This window comes from Enhydra lutris, unplaced genomic scaffold, assembly GCF_002288905.1.
Source record: "Enhydra lutris kenyoni isolate GAN:26980312 unplaced genomic scaffold, ASM228890v2 scaffoldscaffold32, whole genome shotgun sequence".
In the NCBI taxonomy this organism is placed as follows: Eukaryota; Metazoa; Chordata; class Mammalia; order Carnivora; family Mustelidae; genus Enhydra; species Enhydra lutris.
The window spans coordinates 13,643,103-13,666,173 of NW_019154116.1; positions in this window are offsets into that span (position 1 = coordinate 13,643,103).

A 23,071-nucleotide genomic window follows, 5' to 3' on the forward strand; every position below is an offset into this window, starting at 1 on the left:
CAACAGCCATCAGGACGTGGGTAAGGCGACCGTGAGGGGATGGCAGGGAATCCTGAGCCCGCCTACACCGGGCCTCCCTGGCCCTCGTTTTTCTGGATGAGCGTGAGGGGGAGGGAAGAAGGGTAATTGCTGTGCTCACTTTTCACTATTTGCATTAAAAAAAAAAATGTTCTAGCCTTTAATCCCGTTCTTAACTTTTCTCTAGAACAAAATGCCCCTGCCCCTACCCCGAGCCTTCTACCTGCAATGAATTCGGGCTCCTGCAAGCCTCTTGGATTTCGTACTGGCAACCGGCGGGCTTTCGGCTTTCACGAGCTGGATGGGGCTCATTCCCAGAGCAATTGTTTCAAGGGAGCCTCTGGGGAATGCTCTGTAATGCTCACCTGGGTGGTCATTATGGGTTTATGCCTCTGTGTACACACATTTGAAAATTCATTGATGTGTGCATTGCAGACGTGTGCACTTGGCCGTATGGACTATATTCCTAGAGTTCACTGGAAGGTTTCTTGCACACTTACTATGCGCCCAAATGCTTTGCTAAGCCCAGTGGATACGGCTTCCACCCACAGGAAGCTCACAGTCCAAGGAGGGGCTAATTACAACGTGATAACCGCTGTCATGGAAATAATTGGTCTGTGCCAAGAGTCTTAACTTAAATCACCCAAATTAGGGAAAGAGTGGAAGCGTCAGGTTTCAGAGGCTTTTGGTAATGATGGCATCTGGCCTGAATTTTGAGGAGGGAAGTAAAGTGGTGGTTTGGAGGAGCCGCCAATAATTTCTGTTCGGAGAGCAACGAGAGGGGTGTGGAGTTACACACCGGCATGCGCGGTTCCTTGTGGGTATTTGCCGCAGACCCCCAAGGCCCTGAATGATCCACTAGCGGTAGAAAGTTCGGGGTTGGCGGGGCGGGGGATCCTGAAGGCAGGGCTGGGTCTCTAGCGTGTGCGACGTTCACCTGAGGAGAATCTGACCACCGCATAGAAAGTGGCCAGGGAGGCAACGGAAAAGCACGTGGAAACAATACAATGTTTTGTTTTGTTTTGTTTCTGTAAAATAAAGACTCTTTTCCCAGGTGTTGGTTCCCTCCCATGGCCCTACTGCAGAAGCTTCTGAAAGATATAAGGGGCTTTACTGTGTCATCTAGACTTGGTTTAGGTTTGGATACAGCCCCTAGGGGTGCGAAAGTCTACCATTTTCACTAGATTCTGCAGCTGGACTGGAGAATGCGGGGCAGAGGAGGCGAGGAACCAGGTCATTCCCATTGTCCACACCAACGTGAATGTGCTTCTAGTAATATGTTTGCAAGATTCTTCATGTTCCTTCCTCTCCCCCTGAATTCTAATTATTATGGTCAGGATCTATGGAAGTAGGAAAGGGTATAGACAAGAAGAACCATAAAAGCTAAACTTCAGTTCCCAGATACGGTTTGCCATATGTTTTATCTCTACTTAAGAGAGATTATCTCTTGTCTTTTATCCCTACGCATAGCTATGTGAGTCTGTCCACTCACCTTTCTCTTCCAACAGTAGCTAGTAAGCTTGTAATAGGAGAGAAAAACGGCGAATAATTAAATCTCACTCCAGAAGGCCACATAGACAACATTGAGCTAAGCTTTAGAATGAGATGGAAATGCCCAGTAGTGCTTTTATTTTCCTTAAAAGGTTTTCCATTAGAAGCCTACAGTAGGTCCGTGACTCCCGCATGAGAGAGCCATGTACACACGTTCGATTATTAGTCCCGCACGTAGATGTTTTAGTGCTGATAATTTTGTCGAAGCCATTTTACCTTCTCATTCTCACCATATCCTCTATTCCTTATTTCTAATTTTCTTGCATTTCCTTACTACTGAGCCAAGAGAACTAGATCGTTGTCTCTAAGTCCAGATAAACGGGAACATCACACCACAGTAGCATCATGCAGGAAATGGAAAAGAAGCTCAGACCCAGTTTCCAAGGCCCAACTTGTAGAAGGAATTGGGTATCTCTCCTTTGGGCCAACTGTTGTGCTTTTAAGAATTGGAATGGCCAAACTAGAATCGTCTCCATTTGGCAAACATCCTGTCAGGGTGGTGCTTTTCCGAGATGAACAACCTCGCACCAAGGTGGTGGCCATCCATACACCAGTTGGGGCATCTAGTTTAGGGATCAGCCCTGATATTACACAAAAAAGGTTTTTAAGGCTTCAGAATGGTTAAAGAGAACTGAGGTCATATGACAACAAGAGTATATCCTGAAAAGTTACTCTTTTCATGACAATCAGCAAGGATGACTGCAGGACATTATCTTCCAGCCCCTTCCCACTAGGCTGGCGGTCACACCCAAATCCACACACCAGCTCTGGTCCTATGTTGGGGGAAATCATCGAGAGCACGTGACTGCTGGTTGACCCTTAAGAGGGACCCGGACAACTGGAGGCTCCTTACCCCTTCCCCTGTTCTTGGAATGTCTGTTTTGTAGCCCCCCCCCCACACACACAGAGGGAGCTGTTTCAAGGATACAGTCTTGAGAGAGTGAAGTATTGTTGCTTATCGCCTCGGTATAAACTTAAGATTCTAGCTAGCTGGTGTGGAGATCTTGCCCAAGACAAGCCCTGTCTGTAAGTTCCCTTGCTTTATTCAGCTTGCTGCCTACCCTCTGGAGTGGCCTGCCTCCTCCTTCGGTCTCTCCTTGCCCTCCCTGTATGGGGGGATGGGGGAGGGAGGTGTTCAGATTTTACCTGGGAAGCTGCCAAAGTTGCGAACCATCATCCTGGTCTGCAACCTCTTCTTGTCTCTCCCCCCACCCCCTCCCCCACCCGCCGTGGTCCTGGTTCTACCTCGTTGCAAATTGTACCATGCATTCCTTGTTTCTTCATTTATTGATCATTAAACATCCATTAAAGGCTGGTTGTGGGCTTACTGTACGACAAACAAGGCTGCTTATTTCCCTCCTGGCTCTAGGTCATGGGCGAGGGAACCTGAAGAAGGTGATCAGGTGAAGGGAGTGGGGTGGGGTGTGGTATATGCACAACGTGAACGCAGAAGGGGAGCCAGCCTGGCCAGGGGCGGGGGGGAGCCATGAGCTGCTCTGAACTTGAGCCCAGAGTGGGATGAGCTGGTAGTTGCTCAAAAGGGCCTCCTCCTGGGTGCTGCTAAGGAGCCTGTGGTTTGGGGTCATTGGTGGGCTTTCAGCAGGAAGGTGAAATGGCTTGGTTTGTGGTTTTATTTTTATTTCTTTTATTAACACATAATGTAGTATTTACTTCAGGGGTACAGGTCTGTGAATCATCAAGCTTACACACTTCACAGCACTCACCATAGCACATACCCTGCCAGTGTCCATCACCCAACCACCCTCTCCCTCCCTTCCAACCCTCCAGCAACCCTCAGTTTGTTTCCTGAGATTAAGAGTCTCTCATGGTTTGTCTTCCTCCCTGGTCCCATCTTGTTTCATTTTTTTCCCTCCCTGCCCCCCACAGCCCCCCACCCTGCTTCTCAAATTATATCAGTGAGATCGTATGATAATTGTCTTTTTCTGATTGACTTATTCCGCTTAGCATAATACTAGTTTTAGTATTATGCTAACTTTAGTTCTATCCACATTGTTGCAAATGTCAAGATTTTGGTTTTTGTGATGTCTACATAGTATTCCATTGTATATATACACACCACATCTTTATCCATTCATCTGTTGATGGACATCTAGGTTCTTTCCATAGTTTGGCTATTGTGGACATTGCTGCTATAAACATTCCGGTGCCGTGCCCCTTAGGATCACTACATTTATATCTTTAGGGTAAATACCCTGTACTGCAATTGCTGGGTCATAGGGTAGCTCTATTTTAAACTTTTTGAGGAACCTCCATGCTGTTTTCCAGAGTGGCTGCACCAGCTTGCATTCCCACCAACAGTGTAGGAGGGTTCCCCTTTCTCCGCATCCTCGCCAACACCTGTCGGTTCCTGACCAGTTAATTTTAACCATTCTGACTGGTGTGAGGTGGTATCTCACTGGGGTTTTAATTGGTATTTCCCTGATGCCGAGTGATGTGGAGCACTTTTTCATGTGTCTGTTGGCCATTTTGATGTCTTCTTTGCAGAAATGTCTGTTCATGTCTTCTGCCCATTTCTTGATTGGATTGTTCTTTGGGAATTGAGTTTTATAAGTTCTTTATAGGTTTTAGATACTAACTCTTTATCTGTTATGTCATTTGCAAATATCTTCTCCCATTCTGTCGGTTGTCTTTTGGTTTTGTTGACTGTTTCCTTAGCTGTGCAAAAGCATTTTACCTTGAGGAAGTCCTAATAGTTCATTGTTGCCCTTGCTTCCCTTGCCTTTGGTGGTGTTTCTAGGAAGAAGTTGCTGTGGCTGAGGTCAAAGAGGTTGCTGCCTGTGTTCTCCTCAAGGATTTTGATGGATTCCTGTCTCACATTGAGGTCTTTCATCCATTTTGAGTTTATTGGTATAGGGAAACGGTCCAGTTTCATTCTTCTGCATATGGCTGTCCAATTTTGCCAACACCACTTGTTGAAGAGACTGTCTTTTTCCATTGGACATTCTTTCCTGCTTTCTCAAAGATTAGTTGACCATAGATGGCTTTGATGATATTGAGGTATGTGCCCTCTATTCCTACACTGTGAAGAGTTTTGATCAAGAAAGGATGCTGTACTTTGTCAAATGCTTTTTTAGCATCTATTGAGAGAATCATATGGTTCTTGTGCTTTCTTTTATTAATGTATCACATTGATCACAGGAAAAATTTAAAAAATAGAGTAAGAAAAAAATAAAATTTAAAAAATTTAACTTTGGAAGACCAAGAATTGTGGGGGAAAAAGCCATGAATTCTATGTGTTGCTTTCCCCTAGCTCTGGAGTTCCACAGTTCTTATTGATTGGTGAACTTGGTCTTGGCTGGATGTTCTTGCTGATTTTCGGGGCGGGGGCGGGGGGGCTGTTGTAGTGATTCTCAAATGTCTTTGCATGAGTCGGAATTGTACAGCCCTTGCCAGGGGCTGGGCTAAGTAAGCTGCTCAGGTTCACTCTCGGGAGCTTTTGTTCCCTGAATGCTTTCTGTAGCGCTTTGGAGGACGGGAATGAAGATGGCGGCCTCCCAATCTCTGGCCTGGAGGAGCCAAGAGCTCAAGGCCCCACTCCTCAGTGCACCCTCAGAGAAAAGCAGTCAGTCACTCCCATCTCCCTGGTCTCTGGCCGTGCTCCCCCCGCCTGTGACCAAACGTTTCTATCTCTGGCGCATGGGCCCATTTGGAGTCTCCAATCCCAGCAGATACCTGCAGTACACACCCATGCCGCTCCTCCTGGAGGAGGAAGGAAGGGGTCTCCTCGGACCTGCCACTTGTGGGGTCCCTACCTGAAAAGCAGTGGCCCAGCTGTGCCTTGGATCATGGTTTAAGGTAAGCCCAAGCTGAGACCCCGCTCCTTGGCTCTATCTCTGCAGCTGGTCTTCCCTCTCTGATACTTGGGAGCTTTGCCACACTCAGACACCCCGGTCTTCTTGTGACCCCGTGGGTCCCGAGACCACACTGTCCCCATGAGGGCTCGACCCCCCGCTTAGCCTCTGGAGCAACGTCCCTCAGTGGAGCAGACTTGTAAAAGTTGCGATTTTGTGCTCTGCTCCGCGGCTTGCCATGAGCCCCCCCACCCCCCACCGCCAGTTCTATCTTCCCTTCGCCTTGGATTCACGTCTCTGCACATTCTACCTTCCAGAAAGTGGTCGCTTTTCTGTTCCTAGAATTGCTGCTCTTCTTCTGTCTCCTGTCGAGTTTGCAGGTGTTCAGAAGGGTTTGATAACTGTCTAGTCAAACTCCTGGACCCAGTGATATTTAGGTCTACTCCTCCGCCATCTTGCTCCTCTCCCCTTGGTTTGTGTTTTAAAAAGCTGTCTCTGGACAGTGGATTAAATAAATCCTGGCAGAACCAATGGAAGAAACTTCTTCCTTATCATTCACTAAGGTGAGGAGGAGAGGAGGAGGAGGAAAAAGAGGAGGAGGTTCATCTGGGCCAGGTAGGGCGCCAGCTACAGAGGTCTATAGCTCAGGGAGCAGCAGCGGTCCTGACCAAGAGGTAGAGCTAGGCAGAGGGAATGATCAGCGGGAAAATAAAGTCCAAGAGGAGTTCAGATGTACCCGTCAGAGTGGGTCACCTGCGTGGGACAGAGGATATGTTGAGACTTTTGGATAAACGGATCAGATGGAGGGGAGCTTTGAAGACCAGTTCTCCAAGTTTATGGGAAGTCCTGTGAGTGATGGAGAGTTCTGGAAGATTGTGGGTTTCTTTCTGTTGTTCTTACCAAGAAAATGGTAGACTCAAAACCCCAGTCCCCTGAGGTCCCAGCACACCAGCTCAACGTCCATTATCAAAGCAAACCTGCGGAGTGATTGACTTTAAACCCAGGTCTGCAAATCAGGCCTGCAGTCCCCAGGAGGTATTCTCTAAGCTAAAATTAGATTCGTGGAATGTAATGAAAGAGCTAGGAGAGTCACATCCTACAGACATCCCTTCAAAATGTGTTTTTGGCTTGTCACCTGTTACTAATTTTAGTTCATTAGAAATTAGGCACAAAACCTGGAGGCTGGGACAGTGGCCCAGGCTGCATTGAGAACACACAGGAGGGCTGTGTCACCTGTATCCTTTAGACCATGGAGAAGTGGGCCAGCTGGGCGTTTACTGCACAGCCAGGGATATTTCTGGGGACCCTGAAGCTTTACAAGACTCATGTGCTTTCTGAACCATCAAAGGAATCTAAGATTATATTTAATACAGTTCGGAGTTTAGTATATTTGCTTGCAGGCCAGTTCATTGAAACTTGATGGTTTCTCTGTACCCCATTTGCACTCTCCTGCCCCCTTCCCCTGCCCTAAACCAGAACTACCCCCAAAATAGCTTTGGAGGCGTACTCTGAATTGCCTGGACAAGGGCCTGGCTGGGACCAAAGGCCTTTCTCCTTTCTCCAGGGAGAAGATACATGTCAACTCAGGGTCCCACAGACTCACTGGCCTCTGCTTCCAAAGCCAGCTTCCTAAGGACCCTCAAATTCCCCTGGTTCTGGGCAGCTGGATTTCTCAAAGAACCTCTGTTCCTGCTAGCATCCAATGTACCTATAGACCGTTTGCTCTCCCATGGATAAGGTGGTTCTTGGTCTTGCCCTAAAAGGAAGAAAGGTGACAGAATTGGAGGGGAGAGTCTCCTTTTCCAGGAATGTTCACCCCAGGGGTGCCTGGATGGCTCAGTCAGTTAAGCATCTGTCTTTGGCTCATGATCCCAGGGTCCTGGAACTGAGCCCATGTTGGGCTTTCTGTTCAGAGGGGAGTCTGCTTCTCCCTCTGCTGCTTCCCCCAGCTTGTGCTGTCTCGCGCACTCTCTCTCTCAAATTAAAAACAAAAACAAAAGTAATGTCCACCCCAGTGGGTTACAGAGAGCACCCTGGTCCCATGCCTTGTAACTTAAGCCTGTACCTTCACTGTGTCTAATTCCTCATAAGCCTTGTTGGGAAGGACAAATAGAGCTCACAAAGACAGGCCCACCACCCACCTACCACCAGCCTGGAACTGGAAATAGCATTTACAAATGCCTTGTTAACTGTAGTAACCCACAGCCTCCAAGATAGGAAATACTAGAGTAAGTTTTGATTCTGGTCTTTTCCTTTATTGCCTCTGTTGAAATAACCATATGTCAGGTTAGCTCACGACCAGGCTGGTTTATGCCTGCTGACTAGCAAGGTTATTAATATCACTTTGCTTTCTTTCTCAAAAAGTGTCTTGATTTGGCTGAATAATTATATGGACTCCCCATCCATCTCCAGTCTTTCAACAGTCGCTGAGAACGCTTCCTCTTAAATGCTCCCATGTCCATATAGCTCATTCTCCGGTCTCAGAGCTGCCACGCCTGCTCAAGCTCCATCACTTTGTGCCTGTCTGGACCAGAGCAGCCTTGTCCCCACTTCTCTTTCAAATCCAGATCGCCTAGAGCTGTGTTACTCATATTAGAAACTAATGAGGCTTTTTAGTGAAAGCCAAAGAACAGAGAAGGGGAAGACCTGAATTGGATCTATCGATAAATATGAGTTGATGATGTGATTTTCTAGCTATTCCACAGAAAGAGCCTAGAATCCATGACACCCCCTGGCAGTGAGCTCACTTACAGACTAGGTGTTGTTTTGTACTTCCTGTCAGAAAAGAGCTGAGGCTCCTTAGAGAATGGGCTGATACTAGGTCTAAGTTAGGAGCTACTGTGTGCCAGAAAGCAAGACATATTCAAAGACTTATTTAAAAACCTATGTCAAAAGGACACAGAAGGCTGCTTTGAATGGGATCCCTCTTACCAAATCTGGGAAACTTTGAGGATCAAAAAAATAAATCCTGCTAACTGATTATATTGAGTTAAAAAAAAATTCATGACTCTGTAATGATACTCAAAAGGGGTGGGTGGGAAGCTCTGCTTTGCAAGAGATGAGTTAATAAGTATAGACTCTAGATCTAGTTAAGTACCATTTTGTTAACTCTCAATCAGTGGTTTAGGCAATGGTCATCATTGACCCACTGGGAAAAAGACTCAGGGAGAAGTATTTACATGATCTACAGTTTAGTTATTAATTATAAAGTATGCCTTTGCCTTGGAGAGATCACCACTGTATTGGCATCTCCTCACACTTGGCATCTCAAGGAGTGGGACCGTCTGACTTTATGGGTCCCCTGGCCTGATGCTGTGGGAGGAACACAACAGAACTTGCTGGAAACATTTGGCACAAATCAAATCCTAACAAAACCGTGTCTTAGATTCTATAGGTCAGTTGACCTGGATCTTCTAGTGTTTGATATCAAGAAGACAGGAGGGGCACCTGGGTGGCTCAGTGGGTTAAAGCCTCTGCCTTTGGCTCCGGTCATGATCCCAGGGTCCTGGGATCAAGCCCTGCATCTGGCTCTCTGCTCAGCAGGGAGCCTGCTTCCCTTCCTCTCTCTCTGCCTGCCTCTCTGCCTACTTGTGATCTCTGTCTGTCAAATAAATAAATAAAATCTTAAAAAAAAAAAAAAAGGAACACTTTTAGGAGGAGAGATATAACAGCCAAAGCAATGCATGAAATTTGATGGGATTCTGGGTCAAAAAAAAAAAACAAAACAAAACACTATCAAGGACATTTGGAGGGAAAATTAGGGAAATTTGAGTCCAGAGTCTATGCTAGATGATTGGTTAGATTAATACTGCTCTTCTTAGCTATGATACAGGTGTTGGGATGATGTAAGAGAAGGTCTTCCTTCTGAGTGAAGCCCATGCAGTGTTTAGGGGTGACATGCCGTGACAGCAGCCTTTTGGTTTCAGCAAAAGGAAGTGTTGTGTATATGGGGGGCGGGGACAGGTGTGGCAAGATGTTGGTGAGTCTGTGTGAGGAGGAGCCGGCCGTTCATCGTACTGCTCTTTCAACTTGTGGCTTTGAAAATTGTCAAAAGAAAAAAATGTTTTCTAGAAGACTGAGAAAACAAGAAATAGAGAAAGTTCTTATAGTTATTTTTAAAAAAGACAGTCCCCTTCTCTTTCTTTTTCCCCAAGACTGTGACCTTCAGTGATTTCTCCTTTCCACAAAGTCTTGCTTGACTTTCTGTAGGTGATGAGCCCAAGTGTGGGAATCCAGGGATGAGGGACATAGTGTAGCAACAGGAAGTGAAATATTTGTTGTCTCCAGAGAACTGAAGCTTTTCTTTAATTCAGTTTCATATTGCACAAGAGCCCATGTACTAGGTACTAAGTCTGTATACTATGTACACAGTACTGTGTACTTGGTCCTTGTACTGTGTACAGGATCCTATGAGAAGCACCATGAATAATAGATGATCAACAATACGGTTTCTGCCTTCGAAGGGCTTAAAATCTAACACACAAAAATCGACACAGCAAACATCTTTTGAGTGGCTCTTATGAACTAAAAGGAAGACCAGGACAAGGGTTCTAATTATTATTATTACTGTTACTATTGATAGTATCCATTATTATACACAGTCCCTGCCATCAAAGACCTTCTTGTCTTTGAGAAATACGAACACATACATTAATTTCAAGACAATAAGACTAATGAAAAAATCATTATTATTGTCTAAATATTATGACAAGCATCCAGGGACAGCTTAAGAACAAACAGGGTACCTAAGTTAGAACTTAAAGAGCAGGTTGGAATGTTTTCAAAGCAAATTGGTAGGCATTCCAAGTAGATAGAATTCGGTGTGCAAATGCAGGGCGCCTGGGTGGTTCAGTCAGTTAAGCATCTAATTCTTGCTTTCAGCTCTGGTCATGATCTCAGGGTCATGAGATCAAGCCCCACAAGATCTTACAAGCCCCATGAGATCAAGCTCCACTCAACAGGGGGCCTGCTTAAGATGCTCTCTCTCCTCCCTCTGCCCCTTCACACACACACACACACACACACACACATTCTCTCTCTCTCTCTCTCTCCCCCTAAATGAAAAGAAATCTTAAAATGTGCAAAAGCATGAAAATATGAACATGACACGTTTGGGGATCCACAGGTGCTAAATATAACTGGAATTTAGTGGCTTTAGAGATGAGTGAGAGATATGGAGCTCGGAACAGAACTTGAGCTTGTTGATAAAAAAGCTTTCGTGTTACACTGAGGAGTTTGCACCATATTCTGTAGGTGATTGGAGGCTCTGGAGGTGATGTCATGATCAGATTCTCAGACAGGTAACTCTGGCAGGCAAACAGCATGCTGATGGGAAGGAGATGAGGCAGATAGACCAATTAGCAAGCTTTTATAATAGTCTGGGTGAGAGGTGTTGAGAGTCTAAACCAAGACAAGGGACATGGGGGCAGAGATAGGGTAGCTCCAGGAGGCATTCCATACACTGTACCAATCAGGCTTAGGTGGCCAAATGGCTGTTGGGAAATGAGGGAGAAGACATTGTCAAAGATAAGCCCAGTATAAGGGTTCTCCAGAGAAATAGAACCAATGGGGTGTGTGTGTGTGTGTGTGTGTGTGTGTGTGTGCGCGTGCGTGCGCGTGTGCGCGCACGTGTGTGTTGTGTAGATGGAGAGGAGGGATTTAAAGAATTGGCTCCCACAATTGTGTGCACAAGCAAGTCCCAAACCTCCCTGGTAGGCTTGAGGCTGGAAATTCTGACAGGAGTTTATGTTGTAGTCTGGAGTCTGCAGACAGTCTGGAGACAGAATTTTTTTCTGCTCAAGGGACTTTGGTTTTTTCTGTTAAACCCTTCAACTGATTGGGTAAGGCTCACCCATATTATGGAGAGTAATGTGCTTTTCTCAGTCTACTGAGCAAATGTGAATCACATCTAAAAAATAACTTTACAGCAACATTTAGACAGGTGTTTGACAAATAAATGGGCACCATGCCCTAGCCAAGTTGACACTAAAATTGTCATCACCATTGTGCCATTACTAAACTATGAAATAGAAGGGAAAAGCTGGGGACAAATTTGGAGAGGAAAAACCCTCCATCAATTTAGAAGGTGCTGAATTTCCATTGGTGAGGTCTAGTGGTCAATTTGAAGACAGGAGATCAATCTTTCTTTTTTTAAAGATGTTATTTTTAATAATCTCTATACCCAGTGTGGGGTTTGAACTTACAACCCTGAGATCAAGGGTCATATGCTCTACCAGCAGAGCTAGCCAGGTGCCCCATGGAGACAGGTCTTTCTCCTGGGCCATATTTGGAGATGTTAGTGGAAGGTAGAGGACCAGATGCGGCTCCTCCTCAAGAGACTGCTCATTCCACAACACCTGTCCTCTGTGTGTCTCTGTGGCTAGACTGTTCTAGGCTGGAGGACCACAGTGTACTCAAGGTAATGTTCCTGTCATAGAGCTTACATTTTGGAAGGCTTGGCAGACAGTGAGCAAATAGGCTTATATGCATAACATTCTAGGTTAGGATATGTATCATTCCCTGCTGTAGATAAGAAACCATCCCCAAGCTTGCTGGCCTAAAACAACTTTGATCTGCTCATGTTCCACGGACGGGCAGTTGGGGAAAGATCAGCTGGAACCACACGTCTCAGATCCACTTGGCGGTGCTGGCTTCACTTATGCATTTGCCACCAGTTAGAAGATGCTGGATGGCCATTGGCTGGGGCTGTCAGCAGATGTGTCTCAGTTGTCCTCCACGTGGCCGCTTGGGCAAGCAGGCTTCACACTAATTCACTTGGCAGCTGGAGTTCCGTGAAGGCATCCCCTAACGTGCAAACCCTTAGCAAGCCTCTGCTTGGATCACGTTTTCGAATGTCCTGGTGGCCAAAGCAAGTCACATGGCTAAGCCCAGAGTCACAGAAGAGGCAACAGCACAAGAGCATGAAGACCATTAACATAATAATCTAACACAGGGCACAGCAAAGAAAAAGGGAACAGAATGAAAAGGGGAAGTGCTTTGCAAGAGACGGGGAGGTGAGAGAAGTGACTTTTGAGCAGACTTAAATGAAGGAAGGCCGCCAGTCATGTGGATTTCTGGAGGCAAGGGCACGCCAGACAAAGGGGATGGCATGTGCTCACGAGGACCATGAAGCCAGAACTAGCTGGGCCCACCCAAGGTACAAGAAGGCTAAGATGAGAAGAGCAGAGTGAGGGAGATCAGGTGAGAGGAGAGGAAGGCAGTGAGGCATCACGAAGGGCACAGCAGATCATGCATGGTTGAGATTTTGTTCTAAAAGGTGGTAGAAAATCAATGAAGATATTGTGTGAAATTCGGTTTTCATCTCGTAAAGATCGGTCACTGGTGAAGAGACAAGCATGAAGCTAGGAGATCTATTAGCGATTACTGCCCTTGTCACAGAGATATTGATGGTGGTGGACTTGGTGAGAAATGATTGGATTTGGAATACATCTGGGACATCCAGCCCACAGGAATTGCTAATCAATCAGATGTAAGCTGTTGGGACAGAGAAGAATTATAGATGACATCTAACACCTGTAGAGATAGGGAAGCTTTTGGGAGAGAAAATTCTCTCTAGGGAGAGGACTCCTTTCTTGGACATACTGTCCTTTATATGCCTAATACAGGTCCATGTGCAGACAAGTAGGAAACTGGATATAAAAACCATGAGCAGGGGAGAGAAGGTCAGCATCTAAATGACACAAAAACCAAAGGAATTCATGGGATAAATTGGAAGATATGGTAGAAACTGTAGTGTTTTCTGCTTCTCCTTGGGTTTTCACAATGAAATAAGAAGTTGGGGGATGGGAAGAATAGTGATAGGAAGTTTAAAAAGAGAAATTTTGAGATAGTGGCCTTGGAACATGGGAGACAGTTTGTTAGGGAAGGGAGGATGTGACAGGCTGGCCTCTGAAAATTGTGCTCATAAGCTTAAAGTGAGAGCATGTTTGGGAGTTTCTCCAGCAACATTCAGCTGCTCAAATACAGACCTAGAGAATTGGGTTTATTGTGGATGAGGTTTTTCAGGACAAGTGGTGAAGAGGAAGAGATGAGGAAGAAGTTGAGGGTGTCTGTAATTGAATGATTTGAGTGATGGACCAGAGATTCTAGTCTGGGGAGAAAGAGAGTGAAAGCACGAGTGTAGTGACGGTATTGAAGGAAATGGTGGCCTCATGGTTGGGAGGCCCCAGTGAGAAGTGCTCCTCGCAGGAGAATGCTGAAAAGAGGTAGAAAGGAGTCAGTGGAGGCTAGAGTATGGAAGGGGAAGAGAACATGAGGTCAAAGAAGCAAGAAGCCAGGGCCCTGCATGGGTTGTTTATGTGGAGGAAGTCTGCAGAATGATGGTGCCAAGAAAATCAGTCGGATACTTAGAGGAGGAGAGAGTGTGGATGGTACGGTCCAATAGCATTACCCTAAAGATCCTGAGGATGTCATCAAGGAAGGAAGAGAAATGGTCTTTCCAGACCGGTACCAAGGGCACAGTTACTGCGTGGTAGGTCCAGTGGTACAAGGCTGGGGACCAAACAGTCCTCACTTGAGAGGGTTGCAGGGGACACTCCAGGTCTGAGTTAGAGCTGGGCGGTGGAACATAAAGAACAGATGGTGATTATGGGTGGTTTGCAGATGACGGATCGTGAGCTGCAGAGAGCACAGGCTGGGGGTGGGGGAGAGGAAGGCACCTGTCGCGGTGGTAAAAGCGAAGGGAAGCTTCTCAGAGCATCTTCAAGCAGAAGCAGAGTCTTCAAACCTCGCATGGACTTAGCCATTGCTACTTACTCACACGAAGCCATGTATTGCTTCTTTATAGATGCTTGGCCATGTTCTGAGTTACTGAGTTTGTCAAATAAGTACTAAATGAATAATTTATTCTTATAGGTAATATTTATGTAAGATTTATTTATTTGAAAGAGCACGCATGTGTGTGAACATGAGCACGATCAGGGGCAGGAGGAGGGACGGAGGGAGAGGAGGGGACGAGAAGCAGACTCCCAGCTGAATGGGGAGCCCAACGTGGGGCTCGATCTCAGGACCCTGAGATCATGACTTATGCCGAAATCAAGAGTCAGACCCTTAACCAACTGAGCCACCCAGACAGCCCTATTGTTATAGGTAATATTTACTAAGCTTTAATTACATAACTCTCTTTGGAGAAATAAATCTCATCCTACATATCCCGTATATCTTCAGACAAAATTAAACATTCTGATTTACGTTTACTTGAAATTAATGGGGAAAAAAAATAGGATTCCAAGGAAGAATGAATGTGATGTGGTATAGAGCATGTGCCAAGACCAAGCTCTTCTGAACCAGTAACAAAATTGGATCTGGCATGGCAGCTGCAACTGGGACTACTACTTGGTTGACTTTGCCGACACTAATTCTTGCCATTCCTCCCAGGATGTCATATCAGTTTTGATTCACTATCTTTTTTATTGAGGGAATTCATTTCAGAGCATTCTTCTTGATGTCTACACTATGGTATTCTTACCCTAAGCCAAGGAACCAAGGTGAGGTTGTTCAACTACCAAGCATGTCTAGTTCCAGTATACATTTGTGGTCTAGGAAAATGACCTCCAGACGGGGCTACAGACCTAGTGGACCCATTGTGAGTTGATCTGGACCAGGTATCCATCTATGACCTAGCCCCAATATTCCTGGACCCTAAAAGAGGGCCCTGATGATGATTAGTGTCCCTAGGTGTTGAGGTCTACTAAGACCCTGTTCAACAGTCATCCAAATGCTTGGGTATTCCTCAGAGTTGAGTTACCCTTTGGTGAAGGACTGGGAGATCAGGGCCACATATACTTGTGTGGTGTTGCAGGGGGCTGGAGACACGGTCTTGCCTTCAACCAATGGACTTGGACACCAGGCAAGGACTTGGGGGCGATGAGCCCTCAGCCTCCTGGTCATCGATCCTTGACCTCTTTCAGTTGTACAGATTGTGCCATTTCTTGTTGGCTACTCATCTGGTTTGCCCCCAGGGGTGCAGTAACTAACACTTTTTGAGTTATTTCCCTTGAATGTTCCTTTTTGACTGGGAGAAGAGTCTTCCATAATGGGGGGAAAGAGTCCACATGAATACTTCTTGGCCCAAGGGACAGCCAGCGGTCCACTAGAGTTTCATTCTCCCCTTCCGTAGTGCAGAGTGTAACCGAAAAGGTAGTTGTCCAGCCTGGAGCTGCATTTCCCAGCATTCCCTCCCCCTCCATAGAAGTGATGCCATGGGACATCACTTCCAGCTGAGGAGATTAAAAGGTGAACATTCTTATCCAGTCGGCTGCTCCCTGTCTGCCACTTTGTTTGGGCTTACGGCAACCTTGGAAGATAAATGTCAAAGAAGGCAGAGCCCCTGTCAGGATACCCACAGGAGCGGATCCAGCACCCTGCTAACCTTACACCCACCAGGAAGCGAAAAGTCATCTTTGATAATGGTGGGTAATTGAGGAGCAATTGAGGCTCAGTGGGTTAAGTGTCTGACTCTAGATTTCGTCTCCAGTCATGATCTCAAGGTCGTAAGCCTGAGTCCTGTGCTGGGCTGTGCTGAGCGTGGCACCTGCTTGAGAGGCTCTCTCTCCCTCTGCCCCTCCCCACCACTCATGCATGTTCTTTCTCTAAAAAAATAAAATAAAATAATGGTAGGTAAATTGAAATGTAGGTATTTGCTAAGGCAGCTTTTACCCTAATACCTGCTGTGCTCTCTATCCCTTCTACATCAAATCTATATAAAATAGCTTCTGTATGAATGGATTTTTACCAGATTTGAAGCTGTGTGGTGGTCTGATTTGGAGTATAGGTTATGTGGCATATATAAAAGTCATCCGTGGGATGCCTGGGTGGCTCAGTTGGTTAAGCATCTGCTTTTGGCTCAGGTCATGATCTGAGGGTCCTGGGATCGAGCTCTGCATTGGGCTTCATGCTCAGCGGGGAGCCTGCTTCTCCCTCTCCCTTTGCCCTTCCCCATCATTTGTGTGCTCTCTGTCTCTCTCAAATAAATAAAATTTAAAAAAAAAATCATCTGTGAGGCCCAGGGATGTTTTTCAGAGCTGGGTAGTTATTCACAACTGAGAATGAAGTATAATAAAAGACAATGTTAAAACAATCAACACAATTTCTCTGTCCTTAGCTTCTAATATAAGTAGTCATAGAGGTCCTTGTATTGGGTACATCTTATGTACCTCAGGTTCTCTGGCCTTGCTCATCTTGGGGGCGGTCTCTACCCTCCCGCCACAGAGTTCGAGGAAATGTTCCCCTTGTCTATCTGTTTGTGTGTGTATCCATTTCCTGTTGCTGCTGTAACAAGTTACCACTAACTCAGTAGTTTACAACAATGTAAGTTTATTTTCTTACAGTTCAGGAGGTCAGCAGTCTGAAGTGAGACTCACAGGGCTAAGACCAAGGCGTCAGCAGGGCTGGTTGCTCTGGAAGGTTCCAAGGGAGAATCCAGTCCATGCGTCTCCTGGCTCCTGGAGGTGGCCTGCATGCCTTGGCCTATGGCCCCTTCTCAACACCACTGCAACCTCTGACTTCTGTCCCATCTTCTACCACTGACTCCGATCGATCTCATGCCTCCATCTTATAAGGACTTATGATTACACTGGACCCACAGGGATAATCTCAAAATCCTCTGTGTAATCAAATCTGCAGAGTTTCTTTTGCCATACAAAGTGACACAGGTCCTGGCGATTAGGGTGTGGCCATCTTTCAGCCTGCCACAGTGTGGGGTATGGCTTCCAGGTGGCTTCGAAAGGCGCCAGATGACAGGGAAATGGGAGGGGACGGACTCCCCATATGGGGCAACCCAGGAAATGCCTTTTCTTCCTTCTCTTGGAGGGCTGCTCTGAGGCAGGATTTCCCTCTACAACCTGTGCAGAGACATGCCTCGTGGCCACACGCCTGCTGAGCAGCTGCGGGGTCTCCTGGTGGCTCACGTGAAGCCGTGGCCCACATGGCAGTACGTGACTTTGCGTTGCTTCCCATCCTTCTCTGCCTCGTTCCCTATCCTCTCTGCCCTGGCGTTGCACTTCCCACAGCTCTGGCGGTTAACCTCTGCCCTGGGCTCTTGTCTCTGCGGAGTCTCATCTGGGGTGGCCCCCAAATTGAAAGTTACAATTTATATGCTCCCACCTGATTAAGAATTAATTGCTGAGGGGCGTCTGGGTGGCTCAGTCGGTTAAGTACCTGACTCTTGGTTTTAGTTCAGGTCATGATCTTAGGGTCCTGGGATCCAGTCTTGCATTGGGCTCTGTGCACTGTGGGGCGTCTGCTTGAGGACTCCCCCTCTAACCTCTGCCCCTCCCCGAACTTGCACATGCTAAAACAAATCTTTAAAAAAGAATTACTGTGTATCCACCATATTCAGACATGGTCTGGTTAAGAGTGACAAATACACAAAGATCTGTTCTCACAGAGTATACCTTTTTTTAAGAATTTTATGTTATTTGTTTATTACATGAGCGGGGGGAGGGGCAGACAGAGAGAATCCCAAGGAGGCTCCACGCTCAGCACGGAGCCTGACATGGGGCTCGATCTTATGACCCTGAGATCATGATCTGAGCTGAAATCAAGAGTCAGATGTTTAACTGACTGAGCCATCCAGATGTCCCCGAGATTACCTCCTAATTGAGGAAGACGTACAATAGAAACTAGACAAGAAATACTATTGAGCGCTGCTTAGAACATGGTGATGCAGCAAAGACCAGCTATTTTACATTTGGTGGTGAGGAAAAGCCTTTCTGGAGAGGTGACATTTAAGCTGAGGCCTGGATGACAGAGTCATTTGTGCGGACCCAGGGGAAGGAGAAGTGGCCTTAATGGCAGGCATCAGCTTGTGTCACCGTGTTTCTCACATGGGTGATTCTAGGTAGCATGTTCTGGCTGAAGGGCCGCAGAGATTTACTTTTAAAAAATTGATGTTTCTCCCAAGCAGCAGAAAGGCCAGATGGTTAAAATACAGGATGAACCTTGCAAGCAGAAACTCTCCGCTAACCAAGGAATGGAACTTTCACTCTGTCGTGGAGGGACGTATTTATTTTAGAAGTCGATTTCTTCTGTGTTTTAAGTTCAGCTTCGTTTAAGAGAAAGGACCGTGAAACTGAAAGTTATGAGTCTTTTAGCTTCCTCACCTGTATGAGAAATTAACTGGGTCATAAGCCCATTTCCCTGTATCGCCAGCATGTTTTCGTTTTTAATGATTAGCTGATACTTGTATCCTAGTGCTTCCTGCTCCACCTTATTTCAGATGCTTTTGCGATCAATTTACGTATCAACTCGGAGTGTAGCATAAAGGAGATGTCCCGAGCTTTGACATCAGAGGACACAATATTTCTTGATATTTTTCTTAGATATTAAATGTTTTTGGTAACATTGTAGGACATATTTTTTGGCTGCTGTGGCTATATGGAAATGCATTTGCTTTTTAACTAGTGACCTTGATTCTAATTAATTAATTCTAATAGGATTAATTCTAATAGGAAATCCAACATGATCAGTTGTTAAACTAAGTGCTTCGTCACATGACCTGGAAATAGTGATGGTTTTTCTTCTTAAAGATTTTATTTAGTTTAGAGAGAGCACGCATGAGCGAGAGCAAGCATGGGCGGGGGAGGGGAAGGAGAGCCTGATGCCATGAGGGCCTCTGTCCCCTGAACCGAAGGCAGATGCATTCGTGACTGAGCCACCCAGTTGCCCCAATAGTGACAGGTTTAAATCTCCTCCGTTCCTCATACTTTTATTGTTTTTTCTGGCTCACTGACAGGGCGGGAAGCTCATGAGCTCGGTCCCCTTTGGTGTCAGCCGAGTCGCCTTGCAGGCTGTGGGCTGGATGAGCTCTAGGCTCACCATTCGGATGGCTCATGGTTGACGTTGGAAAGACTCAAAGAGCTGGGGGTTGGCCCAGCTGAGACCCTTCTGGCATCTGTCTCTACCTCGCTTCTCCATAAGGTCTCTCGGGCACAGTGGCCACAGGGCTCCAAAAGCACATGTCCCGAGAGCCTCGCAAATGCTCTGGTGTCCCCTGCATGACCTAGCTTGGGGAGCCCTATGGTAGCCCTCCCGTCACACTCTAGCTGTTCGGAGGGGAGGAGAATCAGATTCCACCTTTTCATGGGAGGATTGTCGACGAAATTTGTGGATATGTTTGAGCCAGTCGGTCCCCTGGCCCACATGATTTACATCTGTCCTTTACACAGTTCTGAAATCCAGCTGAGCTGGGACTCCGTTCCACTAGCAGGGAGTCCTTCCCCCTGGGTTCCTGAGTCATCCTCCTTTTTCCACAAATGCCACAGACTTGTGACTGCTGCATCCCCCTCTGGTTTTCCCCTTTGTGAATGACCTTCTCAGCAGCAGTTAGCTTCCGGAGGACAGGACACTTGTCTCCCTAGCACACAGATCTTCCAGTCCGTGTGAATGAGCTGTCCTTGAGGAACCATACCCAAGAGCCGCAGTCACACCAGAACTTAAACTACGTGACAAGATCCTGGGCCTCAAGATGCCTTAACAAGGCTTTGATGGGTCTGGAGAGGGAAGAAGTGGATTTTGCATCAAGCCAGTGGCTGGAGTAATCTGAAGACACACCCACATGTTAAGGGTGAGAAGACAGACCAGTTGGGGGACTGTACCTGTGGGGCTTGGTTAGCTCGGCGTGGCCTCCTTACCTCGTCCTTTGTGCACGTGGCTTAAGGCTGGTGAGATCTGTGTCATGGCAGCTCAGAGCTCCGAAGGTGTGTGTCCCAAGAGGAAGAGCAGGCGAAGAGGTGTCACCTTCTAGAACCTGGCCTTACAAACTCTGGGGGTATCCCTTCCACTGCATTCTTTTTCTTAGAAGTGGAATCACTACGGCTGGCCCTGTTCATGGGGACGAGACTTCACCTTTTTATGGGAGGGGTTATCAAGAAGTGGTACCTTTTAAAAAAGATTTTATCTGAGAGAGCACACAAGCAGGGGGAGCAGCAGAGTAAGAGGCAGAATCAGGCTCCCCACCAAGTAGGTAGCTTGACTTGGGGCTTGACCCCCAGACCCTGGGATCATGACCTGAGCCAAAGGCAATGCTTCACCAACTGAGCCACCCAGGCGCCCCAGTTGTAACATTTTTTTAAAATCACTACACAAAGTTGCAGGGGAGGCTGGGGAATGGATTCTGTAAATTAGCACCCACCGCAAGCTTGGGTGGAAGGGAATTCTATGATATAAGGCAAAAGGGAAGAAAGGACAAAAGCGAAAAGGGCAGATCGCTAGGGGATGGGTAGAAGCCTCTGCCACAGGCAGCTTTGCAGAGATTAAAATCGAAACCAGGTTGTCAGAGATGAAGAGAGATGAATGGGGAGAAAGATCACTTCTGGCAAAGATAGATTCTGAGGGGACACCTGGGAAAGGGACAAAGGTGGGCATCTGTCTGTTGGCGTTCGGAGCGTACAATCAGAGGAGGCTGGCGATGGGGCGGTGGTAAGCCAGGGGTGTGGCCACGTAAAGGAAAAGAGAAAGTGGTTGGATTCTAGGATAGCTTTATGAGAAGAGCACAGTTTCACTCAAACTTGGGTCTGAATTCTCTGTCCACTGTAGTTTTGTCATTTTTCAGCCAAGCATGGCTAATCACAAAAAGGCCACAATTCTCTAACCTTTTGAGTCACTTTGCAGCAATTTCCATCAAGATACGGTCTTTCCCCACCTCTTGGCTCTGGTCTGGCATTGGTCCGGCTTTGGCCGTAGAATATGGCGGACTTACCAATGTGACAGTTTTGAACCTGAGCCTTGAGAGGCCTTGCCTGTACCTACTAGTTTTTGCAAGACCTTGCCAAATGCTGTGAATCAGCCAAGGCTAGTTAACTGGAGAACAAGAAATCACATGGAGCAGAGCTCAGCTGTCTCATCTGAGGCTCCAGACAGATGAGAAAGCCAAGGCAAGATCAACAAAGTTGACCTGGATACAGCTGAACTTAGTCGTGAATGAGATGCCCAGCTCCAACAGATCACCTATAGGATCATGACCTAAGTAAATACTTGGCTGTTTTAGCCGCTGAATGCTGGAGTTACTTGTTACACAGCAAAGCTATTAGAGCAAGTTAAATAATTTGCTTTCTAAATCTCAATATCCTTAATGTAAAAATGGGTTTGCTAGCACCTACTCCAGCTACTGGGAGGACACAAGGACAGGATGATGGGAATGCATCTCGCACCAAGCCTGAAACATATGTTCTGAGCAAATGGTAAGTAACACCACTGGTCACATCCAAGAGAGATGGTCAAGGAGAAAAGTGAGTCATCAGTTGCATAGAACACTTGTGCTCGTTGTATCAAGTGCCCTCCTTAATGCCCATTACCCAGTGACCCCATCCCCCACCCAGCTCCCCTCTAGCAACCCTACCACATTCACCTTTGAAAACTCTCGCCCTTGCCCTCGTTTTCTGGACCCCTTCAGCACATTTGCAGATGGCCCAATTCCTAGTGCTGTTGCAGTGAACTGATTTCATATATTTCTTTTACCCCCAACTAGGCTCTAAGCAATTTAAGACGATTCTATTTCATTTGCAAATCCCACTGAGATAATGTGTGTGTGTGTTTTCAATCCAAACAAGAATTTAGTAAATTAAAGTCAACTAAATTACATCATGGTTGATATTGATCATTGGGGCTATCTTATTTCTAATCAAGAGGCCTATTACATTTCCTCAATGTCAACTCAGTAGGTAAACTTATGATGGAGAACAGTTCCCCCAAGAGATCAGAGTTACCGGAATAACTCATTTTCTTTTGTGGCAGGTCACGAGGCAATGATGACAGCCCTGATGTGGCAGCTAATTCCCACCAAGCAAATGTCTGGATGCCTCAAGAGTAGGAGACCCTGTTGATGCCTCAAACTTTTAATCAATTGTAATACTGATATTACTTGGAAAAGAAATCTCTGGGACTAAAGATAGATTATATACTTTGCAAACGTCTTTACTTTTCCCACAGTAACTTTCCCCCACACAAGTGCTTAAAGCTTTCTAAGAATCTCTTTTACTTCCTTCAGACGTTTTCTATGAATAGGACACAAATTTCTTATTGAGAAATTGTTTATTGGTATGTCCTTTCTGTGTGGTGTGCAGGACCAAACTTTTGGGAGCCAACCATGTTTCCCATCCAACTCCACATTCAGTGATGTCACTTTGGAGCTCGAAATTAGCCCTGGTGGAAACACAGACACCGTGAAAATCAGCCAACACTACACAGCAGGCCTGTTCCCCTGCCCCCAGAGAGGCCACTGATAAACATTCATCAGCACATCCCTGCAGAGCTCCAGGTACTGGGAATTACATCTCGTGTCTTCTTGAGGACAGACACTAGGTCTCCCCAGGAAAACATCAGAGTCTGTTTTCTCACTGCTGGGCAGAACACCCTAAGTTGGGTGCTGGTAAAATGGGGACGGAACGACAGCCAAGATCTGTGCTGAGTGGGGCAGAGTGGCATGAGACAAGGTTAGAGGCGGGCAGGGTGGAGGACACGGTGCTATGGTACAGGTCCATGTTTTGGTTGGACAAAGTTATAGAAGAGCTTTTTGTAGAAGGATATAGCTGGGTTTAGATTTTATAAAGATCCTTCCATGTGTCTGGTTTGTCAACAGCATATACGGGCGGGGGTGCACCAGACGTGGTGAAGCACAGGAGCCAAAGGGGCAAGGAGAGGGGAGCCGGAGCGTGAACTCTGACCTTTGCCCT